Source organism: Podarcis melisellensis (assembly GCF_964234715.1).
Source record: "Podarcis melisellensis genome assembly, chromosome: 13".
Classification (NCBI taxonomy): Eukaryota; Metazoa; Chordata; class Lepidosauria; order Squamata; family Lacertidae; genus Podarcis; species Podarcis melisellensis.
The window spans coordinates 18230686-18243682 of NC_138545.1; the positions used below are offsets into that span (position 1 = coordinate 18230686).

Below are 12997 nucleotides of genomic sequence, written 5' to 3' on the forward strand. Positions count from 1 at the left end.
CCAGGGTGCTGATGAATTTTATTGAGGGCTTTGTAAAAAATAAATAAATCACAAACTGATGTGGAAATGTAGAGAACTGAATTAAAGATGGGGGAAATGAGGAATTGGGAAAACCCTAAACTGACAGATTCTGTGCCCCTATCTTAGTTATGCCCTGCTAGTAGGAGTAGCCAGATGTTTGATTCATTTACAGAATTTATTTGCCCAGTTCTAATTAGAACCACCACCGGCCTCAGACTGGAACAAGTAACTCCCTTAGACACTGATTAAATGGTCAACTTAATCAGAGTCTCTTCCAACACGTCTGATTCTTTAAACAGTGTGGACCGCAGACAAGAGTCTGCAGCTATCCCACGGAGTTTCTGAATTACAACATGCTTTAGATTGGATATCTGCACTTTACTTGACTTTCCTGGATTACAAAATGTTTCTCTGTCATTCCCAGAGCATGAGTCTCCCTGCAGAGTGCTTCTCTCAATAAAGGCTTGCATTTGCATTATATTCAGATCATATTGCAGCTGCTACTCTAAATGAACAAAGTATTTTATTAAAAAGAGGATTGCGGCTAGTCCAGTGTGAACCTCCCCAAAAACAATAAAATTGTTTTCTGGAAGAGTAGCCACGTTCAGTCTGTTGCAGTAAAAACAACAAAGAGTCTTGTGGTGAACAGATTTATTATGGCAAAAGTTTTCATGAACCAGAATCCACTTCCTCAGATAACACTGAAATATAATCCTCAACACTTCAGACATTAGCATAAAGGCACAGTTAGATGATCTTGTGTCAAAGCAAGGGTCACCCCATGCTTCCCCTATTACTTTCCTCATTGCAAAAAGTCTGAACTTTGGGGGAAATAGAAGCATTCTAAATCAAGTGTCTCCTGCCAGAAATGAGGGAATGTTTGTTTGTTTGTTTGATGTATTTATATTCCACATTTCCCCCAAGTTGGGATTCACTTCTACACGTGTAAACTCCCTTTCAGACTAAACATGTCATAACCATGGGAATTCTGTGAATGCCTGGGGCTGGAACGGGACTCCTTATTGGCATAATTAAAAATGGAAAGCGTAATGCTGGTGGTGGACTCCCCCAAGGCAAACCTTTAAAAATGTAGTATAAACACCGACAATTGGGAAACACTGGCCTGCGAGCACTCCATCTGGAGAACAGCCTTTACCAAAGATATCATGGACTTTGAAGATGCTCGAACTCAGGACGAAAGGGAGAAACGTGCTAAGAGGAAGGCACGCTTGGCAAACCCTCACCATGATCAACTCCCATCCAGAAACCTATGTCGCCACTGTGGAAGGACATGTGGATCCAGAATTGGCCTCCACTGTCACTTATGGACTCACTGTTAAGACCGTGTTCATGGAAGACAATCTTACTTGGCCACAAGTGGTCGCCAAAGAAGAAGAAGAAATTGTATCATGAGCAGAGAAACACCAGGGCAGCTATAATTTTAGGTTAATTCATCCAAGGCAAAAAAGAGAGATTTGGGGGGGGGGGCATCTGTTCCCATTCTGCTCTTTTTCTTTTTATCTTTGAACCTTTGACTCAGCAGATTTGTGGAAAACCACAGCTTGGCTTGAGAACATGTTCAAGATTTAGAAATGCCAACTGCCAGACGTTGTGGCAGATGTATTTCAGGAAAGGGACAGTGTGAAAACCTTTGATGTGTGTAACATCTCAAAAATAAATCATTGTGCCCTTTTCTTGCTATTTGGGGTCCAGGTTGAAGAGACGGGGGAGAGGCAATTTTTTTCTTTTTACTAACCAAGAAATGAAGATGTTACTCTGACAATAATGATTTCAAAGGTAACCTAGAACTGCAATATAATGCCCATCTACTTCAGAGTAAGCCCTACTGAACTCATAGGAACGTACATCTATCTGTACAGTAGTACCTCGGGTTAAGTACTTAATTTCATTCCGGAGGTCCGTACTTAACCTGAAACTGTTCTTAACCTGAAGCACCACTTTAGCTAATGGGGCCTCCCGCTGCTGCCGTGCCGCTGCCGCACAATTTCTGTTTTCATCCTGAAGCAAAGTTCTTAACCTGAGGTATTATTTCTGGGTTAGCGGAGTCTGTAACCTGAAGCATATGTAACCTGAAGCATATGTAATCCGAGGTACCACTGTATAGGGTTGCACTGTAAAATATGGATTCCGTATTAGAGCCAGAGGAAGCGATAATGAAGTCTCATATGGTGAACTGTAGACTAGGAAAATGAGAAGCTCAGAGAAACTGAAACTGACAGATTCCCCCCTCATCACTACATAACTAACTTCACGGGGCACAAAAGAATTTACTTCCAGTAAAGCATAAGTAAGATTTTTCCGTTAATTTCCAACTGAAAAGCAAAAGGTCTGAAAATGGGGGAGGAAGCATTGCTAAAACGACACATTAAAAACCCCACCAAGGGCTCACCTTTTGCAACACTTTCTAGGCAGAGATCCATGCCTTAAAGAGCCATGTCTGAGCACCATTTTTGCCTCAGAGTTTTGCCTGCGAACTCCTGCTCTTTGACGTTCCATCGGAACAAACATCAATTTGGGTTTTCAGTGGTAAAGAGCAGGTTTTCACGGGGAAAGCACAAGGGCAAAAAGAAAATTGCTCGGACATGGTGCTTTAAAGCGTATACCTGTGCCAAGAAACACAGCACAAGAAACACAGTCTGTATGAGCCCTAAAGGTAAACAGAACACACTGCACCATTTAAAAAACATAAAAAGCTGTACAACTATGTTTGTTTTTCCCCCTAAAAAAGATGACTCCGCTACTGTTCGTCTCTAAATGTGAACTGAGTTGGATTTCTCCCTCTGCTCTGAGTAAAACTTTCTTGGAAGCAACACAGAATGTTGTGTAGATGGGAGGCTGCACAAAAATTTCATGCATAAGCAGCAGCACCAATCCCACACCAGTGGACACCTGCCTTCTTCTTCCAGACTATCTTTATTTTGGGGTAGAGACTTCAATCGCGTAACTGGCAAATTCAGGATGCGCAACCCAAGCTGATTTATGCTGCTTGTTGGGGGAAAAGAATAAACACTTCTCCAAAAGACTGGACTTTTGGATGGGAAAAATGAACTGGAAAGTGTGGGATGACACTTGCTTTAATGCAAAGGCTGTCGAACTGCCTGCCCAGCAGATAAGAGTGGGTGCTCATTAAATAGCCAACGCCGTCTAATTTGCCTGCAAACACATCAGGACAAACGCTCTACAAAACGGGTAATCTGGAAGCACCCTAACTCTCTGCTCTAGTAAGAGTGTGCAGGATTGCAGCCGCCTTAGACTCCTTCAGTGCAGCGAGATACAGTACCTCTCTCTCCACTGAACAATAAATATTGTGATTGAGAGAGTTCTGTATTGTTGTTATAATGCAATTATTTTCAGTGTTACATTTCCGCGGTAATAGAAATGATTGATGATCGAAAGATCCCGGTAGCAGAGAGAACAATCGGAATGTTTCAAATGGGTTTCCCCTCCACCCCCTCTTCCCAGACTCTCTGGCTACGTTTCGGGTTTTGTAGCTCTTCAATCTCTGCCTTTGGCTGGCAATCTCTGCTGTTCTTGCATGCTGATTTGTTCCTCTAAATAATGGAAGGCCCGTTCTAGTGAAGTGTTGCACCTGTGACTAATTCTGAGAAAGAGCCTGCTACTACGTAAGTACTGTCAAGGCCTTGGACCACGTTCAAGGAGAGCACCTCATTTCCCAAGAGTTTGCTAGTTGTAGAAAATATTTCTATATTTTATACAAATTTCTATAAAATATTATTGGCAGTAATATTTCAAAATTCACTAACTGAGCAACGGGTCAAATTACCGGTATTAGTGATTATAATGTTAATATAGGCCAGTATTCAATCAGGTTTCACTGAAGGGAGACCCACTGAAATGAATGGATCTAACTTGGCCATGTTTATTAATTTCAGTGGGTCTACTCTGAGTAAGACTTAGTTGAATGCCATCCAAAATTGGCAACAATTGTTAAAAACGAAGCGGCAGCAGTGGCAAATGTTTTCTCTTCCTTCTGTCCTGGGACTGAGTTCCAGCTTTTATCCTGAAACCAGAGAGCCAGAACCCATCAAAAGCGGAGCCCTCTGCTGAAATCCTATGCACAATTAATTTGGGAGCAAGCCCAGCTGAATATGGTGGGGCACACATCTGAGTAATCTTGCATACGCTTGCCCTGTAAATCTCCCTTCTCTCTGAAATCCATAAGTCTTTTTTTAAAAAATTCACTTTGTCTGGACTGTGCCCAGAATTTGTGAGTTTTCATCAGTGGTTTGCTTTGGATAATCTTTAAAGTATAATAATGTGTTTTTGTAGGGCAGGATAACATTTGTGGTCCCTCCACCTTACAATTTTTTAGAAAGATTCATGAGGTTGAGTATGCTATAAAATATACAAAACAGGATCAGAAATATACTCTGGAAGATTAGTCATTTAGTTAAAAAACAGCAACCCTTCTTCCCCATCTGAAATGGATGGGTTTTAAATCCATGACAGATTATCCACTCGCTAAGCCTTTTAGGGGGAAGGGTTTTAAAAGAAAAACATACAAAATAAATCTTGAATCTACTGCCTACTGCTTTGCAATGCTGAGAAACTGAGAAAACACAGTTCCTTTTATTGTCGGGTGGTTAGGTAAAACTTGGCAGGAGACAGGAATAGCTGAAGACGGCAATCTGAAATATACCTTCTGAGAAACAAATCTCATGGAAATTCATGTGACATTTACAGGTAAATATGTTTAGAGCTGGGGTGGAAATAACAACCTTTCCTGAATATGTATGTAAATAAGGAAGTCAGGCGGCAGACCAATATGTCTGAAGGCTTGATTTCCTTTTATTAACTTTTGTAGGGAGGAGAAAACCCATGAACAACACAAACCCTCACCACTGCTTTTTCGGCACTTAAGAGCATGATTTTGGTATCAACTGCACCCCTTACTGTCTAAAAGGCAAACAGAAATAAACACTGAAAATCAATTGCCACCCTCACACCTCAACTTTAAGTGTGAAAACACACACAAACAAGCAGACACAATGATTGACGATACAAGTTTCCTGTACTGTGGAGCAACAGATTTTCCATTGTTTATCTTCTACATACGCTGAATGGAATACATACAGTACAGTATAGAAGTTTACAGTTCTTGGGGCCCAAAGAACATATATAATTCCACCTGCCACCAGGACCGTCTCTGTTCTCTCATACTTGTCCTTGGTCCTCGCAGCTTGAGGAGGATGGGGTTTATTCAATCAATTCCCCTTTGTAATCCGTTCTGCTTAGAGCATTATTCTCTCCTGCTGTACCAGTTTAAGAGGCACAGTTATTACCCTGGGATTGCTAAGCAGGCAAGAACATGCTGTTCCCATCCATAGGCCAAAAGAGCCACCAGCTACCATTCAAGCAAGAACAGCAGCAAGGGAAGAGGAGCATGGCTGGATCTGGGTCTAAATGCTCACCAAGGCACTTTCTTTGGCCTTGGTTAAACTGGTCTCTCCCTTCTACCTTTACCCTCCTCTCCGCTCCTCTTGTGTGACTGCCTTGTCTTTTTAGTTCGTAAGTCGGATGGCAGGACCAGGCTCTCATTTCCCCCTTTTCTTTTCAATTGATGTAAGCTGCTTCGGAAGATGACAATTGCCTGACAAGCAGGTTAAAAGAAAAATACAGTAAATAAATTAAACTGCCTGCTTTCTCAGCATGTCTAGTGGTTGGAGGGAATGTGCTGAATTTGTACCTTAATACTCCAGCAGATCCTTCAAATACCCTCTCTAAGAACTTTGCCTGCATTTGCTAAACCTTGAAACGCTGCAGATACCGGTAGTGCTGGGAAGGGAAGCTATATTTACGATCCAAAGAAAAAGAATACAAATCTCACATGAGCAGGACATGAGCATTTCTAAGCTGTAGGAAAATGCATGATTTGAAGGTTTCCAAAACAGTTTACTAGCGAATGCTGGCTGCCAGGCACCATGGAAATATTATCATTTTGCCTTTCATTTTCAGCTCCACTAGGATATTCCACCTAATATAATAAAAGTATATTTAATATTGGATGGGAATGTTGAAGTAAATCTTCAAGTTCACCCCAAGAGCCCCTGAATTGTGTATACATCTCCTTAACTCTTGTTTCATGATATTATTATTATTAGCAACAGAAAGGTCATTTCTAGAATTGTTCCTAGAATTGGAAGAATTTCTTAACTGCGGCATTTAGGCTGAAATCTTGTAAACACTTGCTTGGGAATAAGTGCCACTGAACTTGGTAGGACTTACTCTAAGCATATATATATATATACAGTATAGGATTGCATTGGTAGTCTATCTGTCCTCTGTACCATTAAAAAAAAACCAAGCCCACCTGATATCATACACACTATGTAAGTTGCTAAAGTGGAGTAGGAAATTTTACCCAGAATCGAATTGTACAAGTTATGAAGAAGAACCATTTCACAGCAATTCAATATCTGGTCAGCAAAGCAGTAATGTGGTGGTGTTTTAAAGCCATTTTAATTTAAATGAGGTGAAACTTTACAGTTTTAAAACGTATTTTTTCCTCAGTGCATTTTCAACAAACACCATGTTAGTGAGGATCCAATGTCAGCAACGAGAAAACTTGCCTGCTCCAAGTTTGAATATGTTATGGCTGTGTAATGGATTTTCACCAAATTGTTAATGTACCGGTAATCAAACTGAGTACAGATAGGTTAGATGAGATTCTTCTCCTCACCCTCAAAAACCGCAATGATTTCAAAACAAATTCTCTCCAAAGGCGCACAAAATGTATAGCGGAAGCTACTGCATATATAAGTTGCAACCCCTGCATAACATGTAACGACAAATGTTTTTGTGTGTATTGAAGCAATATAGAATCCATTACACCGAAATTGGCTAGCTAACATCAACATAAAGCTGCCATAGCCAGAGCAATCGCTCACGCTAGCAGACTACTCAGCCCAGCTCCTGTTCATTTTGTGAGCTGCGGTGAATGTAATAAACTAACAAAACATTAAACGGAAGGTCATAATAATTTCAACATGTCACTTGGGACAACTCAAGATTTCCCCGGGATTTCAGGAAGACGGAGGGACAAGAGATGGAATATTTGCAAGTTTTGAGATTCAAACACTTGGGGGAACTCCCCCCCCAAAAAAAATACATTTCAGGAAACCTTAAAAAGCTCTCCTGGTTCTCCACAAAACTGTCACTGAGCCCAGTCATATAAACAACTAATGAGCCGCTAGCTACAACACCAGTCACATCTCCCGGCATCTATTACACATTTTATTACCAAAGGTCTGCTGTAACTATGGATATATTTAGCGATTTAAGCTCCGGCACATTAGCTGTCTCGATCGCTTGGCTAATCTCTGACTAATTTTCCTTGCCTGCGTCAGCTGAGATATTACGGCTTCATTTGGATAATGCTGAAATATAAACACTGCAGGCTTCTGGTGCCACACATCTCGATCTCCAATAACCGCGTCCGCATTCTGTTGCATTTGGTAGCTGGGGTATTATCTACTGTACCTCCCATTATTCCACAAAACATCAGTAAGGCTGATATAATGCAGATAACATATCCACGCGAATGCTGCAGACTTTGCTGCCTTAAATATTTCTCTGATCGCATTTTTCGGGTTTGGCTGCGCATGCTGCTTGCGCTAGGATTTATCATGCATTAGGGAAAAGAATGCAGGGGGGGAACCCCTCAATGTGATACAATAACATAGTGACACAATACAGCGATGATAGCAAACCAACCTTTTTACCCCCCCGATTGCTTGTGTCTGGAGACCGCGTCCACCACTCTTCTCCACCGAGGTTCCTGGAATCTGATATCAGCTGGGCTGGAGTTTCTTAAAAATGAAACCTTCTTTGCTGGGAGTTTATGAGGAAGTTTGGCGAGTTTTACAAGCCCTTGGGTAAATGGCAGACGGTCGCCCCATGGAGTCAGATCGGATCCACTGATGGGGAAGGGGAAATAGAGCCTCCAATGATCTGTTGAAGCATTAATGAGCTATGCAAGCCTGGATGTTCAGGTTTCTCACCCAGGCCTGGAACCATGAGCCACTGGTGGTGAAAGAGCTTTCCAGAACTCTGGGGCTTTGATCTGTGGTTGCTACATTCCCTGATGGAACTGGACTGAGCGAGTGGGCTTCTGACAGTGATAAACAGTGTGTCAAGGGGGGGGGAACGCCCCGAGAAGACAGATCCCCAAACACATGCGGACAGGTGGGCAGATGGCATAGAAGAGAGAGAGAGAGAATGAGAAAGGGGAGCATAAGGCAAATGCATCCATGCATTGCCACGAACCGTGAAATAAACCCAGGTTGGAGACATGTGAAAAAGTTGAGAGACAAAGAGAGTTATGCTCTCTTTCTCAGACAAACACATGACGGGATATGCGCTGGTTGGAAATGAAGCCGTGTGGACACTCCAAACCTTTGGCAGGCACAAACAGTATCGAAAGCAGGATCGTATACGACCATCCCGATAGATCATGAGCGCAAACATCACAAATGTAATTAAAAAGGTCATCTGGGAGGGGCCTGATGGCTATGAGATGATGGCTATGGGAAGGGGGCATGGTGTAGCAACTCATCGAGCTTTTGCTGAAGAACGTGACTTTCCGCTCCCATCCCGCAGGTCAGGAAAGAGGAACTGCATAAAATGGTGGTTGGGGTTGAGGAAGAGAGGTGGCAGTACTGTGCCGGCTCACCTGGGACAACAGGAACGAGGCCTGTTGAATACCATGGGACTTACTGCTAAGGAAACATGCGCAGGTTTGTGCTGTCACATAGTTGCTAAGGATGTAAGAAGGAACCTTTTTCGTTCCACCCTGTTTTTGCCACATTCAGCACTGTTTCTCTGCCACAGCTGTTTGCCTTCTACCCAAAACTACATTGCCTCACTCTCCGCTGCAGTGGAATTATTTGAAGTCCGGTTTTTATTAATTTGAGGTGTGTAAGTCCAAATGACCACGTGCCATTTCAGGGGACGAGTGTACAGAGGAATGGGGTGGAGTTTCAAATTAGAAAAGGCACCGCCTTCAATCTGAAACTCCACCCCATCCTACATTTCCCTTCTCTGGAAAGGTACCTACCAACAGCCTCCAGGGTCATCTGGACTTACCTATATAAAATCATTTTTTTAAAAATCAAATTCATTATCTAAATGTACCCAGTGTTGCATAATCATAGTAGGGTAAATCAGTATTTGGAACACAATGGTGGCAACTAAATAATTGCCTGTGGAGTTAATGAATTACCAAATATAAAACCCATTTTTTTAATGGGAACATTTACTTTCTAATTAAGAAATGAGAGCAATCGCAATCTCTTAAATATTTTTCACACCGTTCAAGGGTACCATTGGTCTGAAATCTCAAAATAAATAAATAAAATGCAGTAGCGTCCAATATGAAGCTACATGAAAGCAAAACCAAAATATAGCACAAGTGAGAAAGACACACTTGCAAGCTTCAGTCAGCAGAATAATTGAGGTCTGAAACACAGTTTCAATCCCCCACTGCTCCAGCACTGATTAAAAAACAGGACTGTCGCAGCAGTCCATACAGAGACACACCAGTTCCATCCACCTATGGCCAATATGCTGAAAAAAGAAACCTGAAGCCCCGATCCCATGCATGTCCCTCTATAACAGCCTTTGCTGATCTGCTCTCCTGGTGTTTTGGACCACAACTTCCATCAGCCCCAAGCAGCATGGCTGTGCTGGCTGACGCTGATTAGAGCTATAGTCTAAAACACATGGAGGGCACAGGCTGGTGCATCCCGTTTTGCTGCTTGAAGTGAAACCAGAAGGTACCATCACTCTGCTGATGCCGCTGCTGTGTTGTGTGGCCTTGCCCTTGAAGCAGCAGTGGCAGTTTCTGGAGAGATCTCGCGGAAACTGCTACCATTGCCGCTTCTCTGGCAGTGGTGGTTGTGGCGGCGGCAGGGCAGGTGGAGCCTCACTCCGCCTCATGAACAGGCCAGCGCTTGGTTGGTGAATGCTGCTCTAAAATAATTATCACTGACTTCAGTGGGATTTACTCAAATTAGGGTGCAGAGGATTACATTCATCCCTCAGATTCTACCTGACATTTAGAAGACATCTGAAGGCATTCCTGTTTAGGGAAGTTTTTAATGTTTGAAGCTTTATTCTGTTTAATATTATGTTGGGAGCTGCCCAGAGTGGCTGGGGAAACCTGGCCAGATGGGCAGGCTATAAATAAATTATTATTATTATTATTATTATTATTATTATGGTTTTCCTTCCATTTTGTATCCAAAGCAGATAGTTGTCATCATCAGTTGCCTGAGGAATTCTTGTACTGCACGTCCCAAGCTTTAATGAGTGGGTCAGAAAATAGATATCCTTTGGATTTCCCGCTTTCCCAAAGTTTACATTTGATTAAATATATGCAGAGTTTGCGAGAAAATCTATTTTGCAACATACATTTTCTGAGAAAACCTATTCAAGGATACAAATTTAGATTCATATTTAAATTGGGATTTTCATGCATCTTTAAAAAAATTCCAGATTAATGTGGAAATAACATGAAACGGATTTATGAATGAAAAGAGACACAGGTAGCACAGAACAAATATATTCAGAGATTTCAATCCCTAGTTGTCATATCTGAGAGAAATTGGTCCAGCTTTCCTTCTAGCAACCACAGCAACAGGCAAGTGAAGTGGATAATTTCTGGGCGAGGTCAGTGCTGGAATACCTTGCTCTTCCATATAGCAAGAATGTAGAAACCTGTCGCCATCCAGATTCTGTTGGACTCCAATTCCCAGCAGCCCCAGCTAGCATGGCCAGTGGTCAGGGATGAAGGGAGTTGCAGTCCAACAGCTGGAGGGCCACATCCAATGCCTGTTCCAAAACATGACTTTATAATTGTTCTTTTTTGTTAAAAAGACTTGTATGAATTTCCTGTCAGCCTCCTTGACTACAGTATTTTTCAGCTAAAAGACAGGATGTAAGTTACGGTATCTTAAATAAACAACACTTGCGGGGGTTTAACTTGTTCGTTTAAAATCCAGTTTGCCTCTTTTTATCTGACATTAATAGGGAAGATTAATCTTAAAGACTCCCAAAGCGAAATTTCCTTCCATCAAGTGGGAATGAGGGAGAAATGCTATTCAATTTGCGTTTAAAGGTGAACTTACCTAATTCTCATGTTCCAAAACAATTCATGAACTGAAACAGCATCCTTCAACATTTAAACGCCTCCGGATTTTGCAATGCGGTTCTCCAGCCAAGTAATTGCATACCGTAGCTTAGGGCAAAGTGTGAAGATAAATACATATAAGTGAAAATAACATAGAAAAATAGAGTACATGATAGAAAAATGCTTTGCAATAATGTGCATATTAGGAGAAAAGCTTGTGAATTTTCACAAAGAGTGTGTGTGTGTGTGTGTGTGTGATATGAGAATGTGGAGAACTAAATTTATTGTTGGAAAAATGAGAACCTGAAACTGACATTTTCCCACATTCCTAATACCAAGTGTCACTTTTGCTTATTAAATTGCTTACTAAAGTTATTAAACCCATCTTTTCAAATCCTTAAAAAAATCCTTAAAAAGAAACTATATTGAGATGTTGGTAATGCCCGTTTAATTATTTGGTTTCATTCAGTAAATTTAAAATTAAATAATTGGTTAAACATATCTAAGCACCTGATAGCACAAGATAATACTTTATAGCGGAGAAAGTAAATTTGCGACCAGAAAAAAAGCAGGAATTTAAAAAAACACCACCTGAATAACAATGCAATATTAATCCTAAATGCACATGAGAAGAAGTCCCAGAGTGGGGAAGGGCTTATTTCAAAGTAAACATGTGTAGGATTGTGCTGAAACATACTATCAATTAAATAGCTGTCAGATCAATTAAAGCTAAACTAGAAAGGGAGAGGGAAATGGCACAGAGGCATTTGCAAATATCAGAAAAACTCACAAATAAGATGCTAATGATTAATCAGTGCTTTTTTCTGGGGGGACACAGGGGTACGCATACTCCTAAACATTTTGTGAATCTACGTTTGGCCTTACTGAGGGGCAGTATTTCAAAATGAGTAGGAAAATGAGAGTACCCCCTAAACATTTTAAAATAAAAAAAGCACTGCAATTAATAATTAGATTTGGGCCCAAGAAGCTATGTATGTTGTGCTTCTAATATTAATGCATAATTTGGGTTAATTGATTCAGTAGAAATAAATCCCAACATACAATGATCTTCAGATGTTTTCATGCCTGCAATGTACAATTTAAGATCAAATTCTAAAACTATGCCCTGAAGCAAAGTACTGTAATCTGGACTCACTGCATCGGGGTCGCCAACTTTCCAGCCGGCCTCTGCAGCTGTGCTTTTCACATAGTTGGTAAAGTTTATCCTGATGCTGAGAAAAAAGCTTCTTCTGCTGATTTCTGCAAATCAAACTGGCGTCAAGGGCGCAGGAGCAGGCCAGGCTGTTTCCCCCTCCATCAGTTGGCAACCCTGCTCACAGGGTTTCTTCTTGCTATTAGAGCCTGATAGGTTTCCCCGGTTCCCAGATTGCTGCAGAAGCCCCCTTTTCCACCCGCCCTCAATACCCGTCCGATGGGCTCCTTTCGCCGCCCCCCTCAGCTGTCCCAAAGTCTTGAAAGTGAAATTGCTTGCTTGCCATTAATCTCCCTGTTGTTTTTACGAGGCTCTCCCGCCTCTCCTCCCCCGGGGTGCCCGTTAAGGATCAAAGGTTAATTAATGCAGAGCAGACCGTGACCGCAGTTATTCTGACCCCACAAGGCCAGGTGGTCCCAGAGCCCCGATATACAAGATGCGATGAAAGGGTGACACGGCCCAGGAATTTACAAGATGATGAGGCGTGGCGGGTCGGGTTGGGCAAAGTGAAGAGAGAGGAGGCCTTTGGGGAACTGACCTCCTCAGGGTCAGCTGGGAATGGGGGGGGGGGGAATGAAGGAGAAGCATTATAA

At 41.9% G+C, this 12997-nt stretch overlaps 1 protein-coding gene across 4 annotated transcripts in view; it reads right to left on the reverse strand.

Moving 5' to 3' along the window:
• NTN5 (netrin 5) overlaps nt 1-12404 on the reverse strand; it is a 38460-nt gene extending 26056 nt beyond the window's left edge. Inside the window, exons 1-2 of one of the 4 annotated variants that reach the window (XM_081886139.1) lie at nt 11190-11289; nt 7777-8013 (exon numbers count right to left, since the gene is read on the reverse strand). The gene's annotated coding sequence lies outside the window, so the exon portion shown is untranslated. Of the gene's footprint in view, nt 1-7776; nt 8431-11189; nt 11290-12347 lie in introns of those variants that run through there. The other 3 variants (XM_081886140.1, XM_081886137.1, XM_081886138.1) reach the window with 3 other exon arrangements.
• Between the last annotated feature and the right edge of the window lie 593 nt (nt 12405-12997).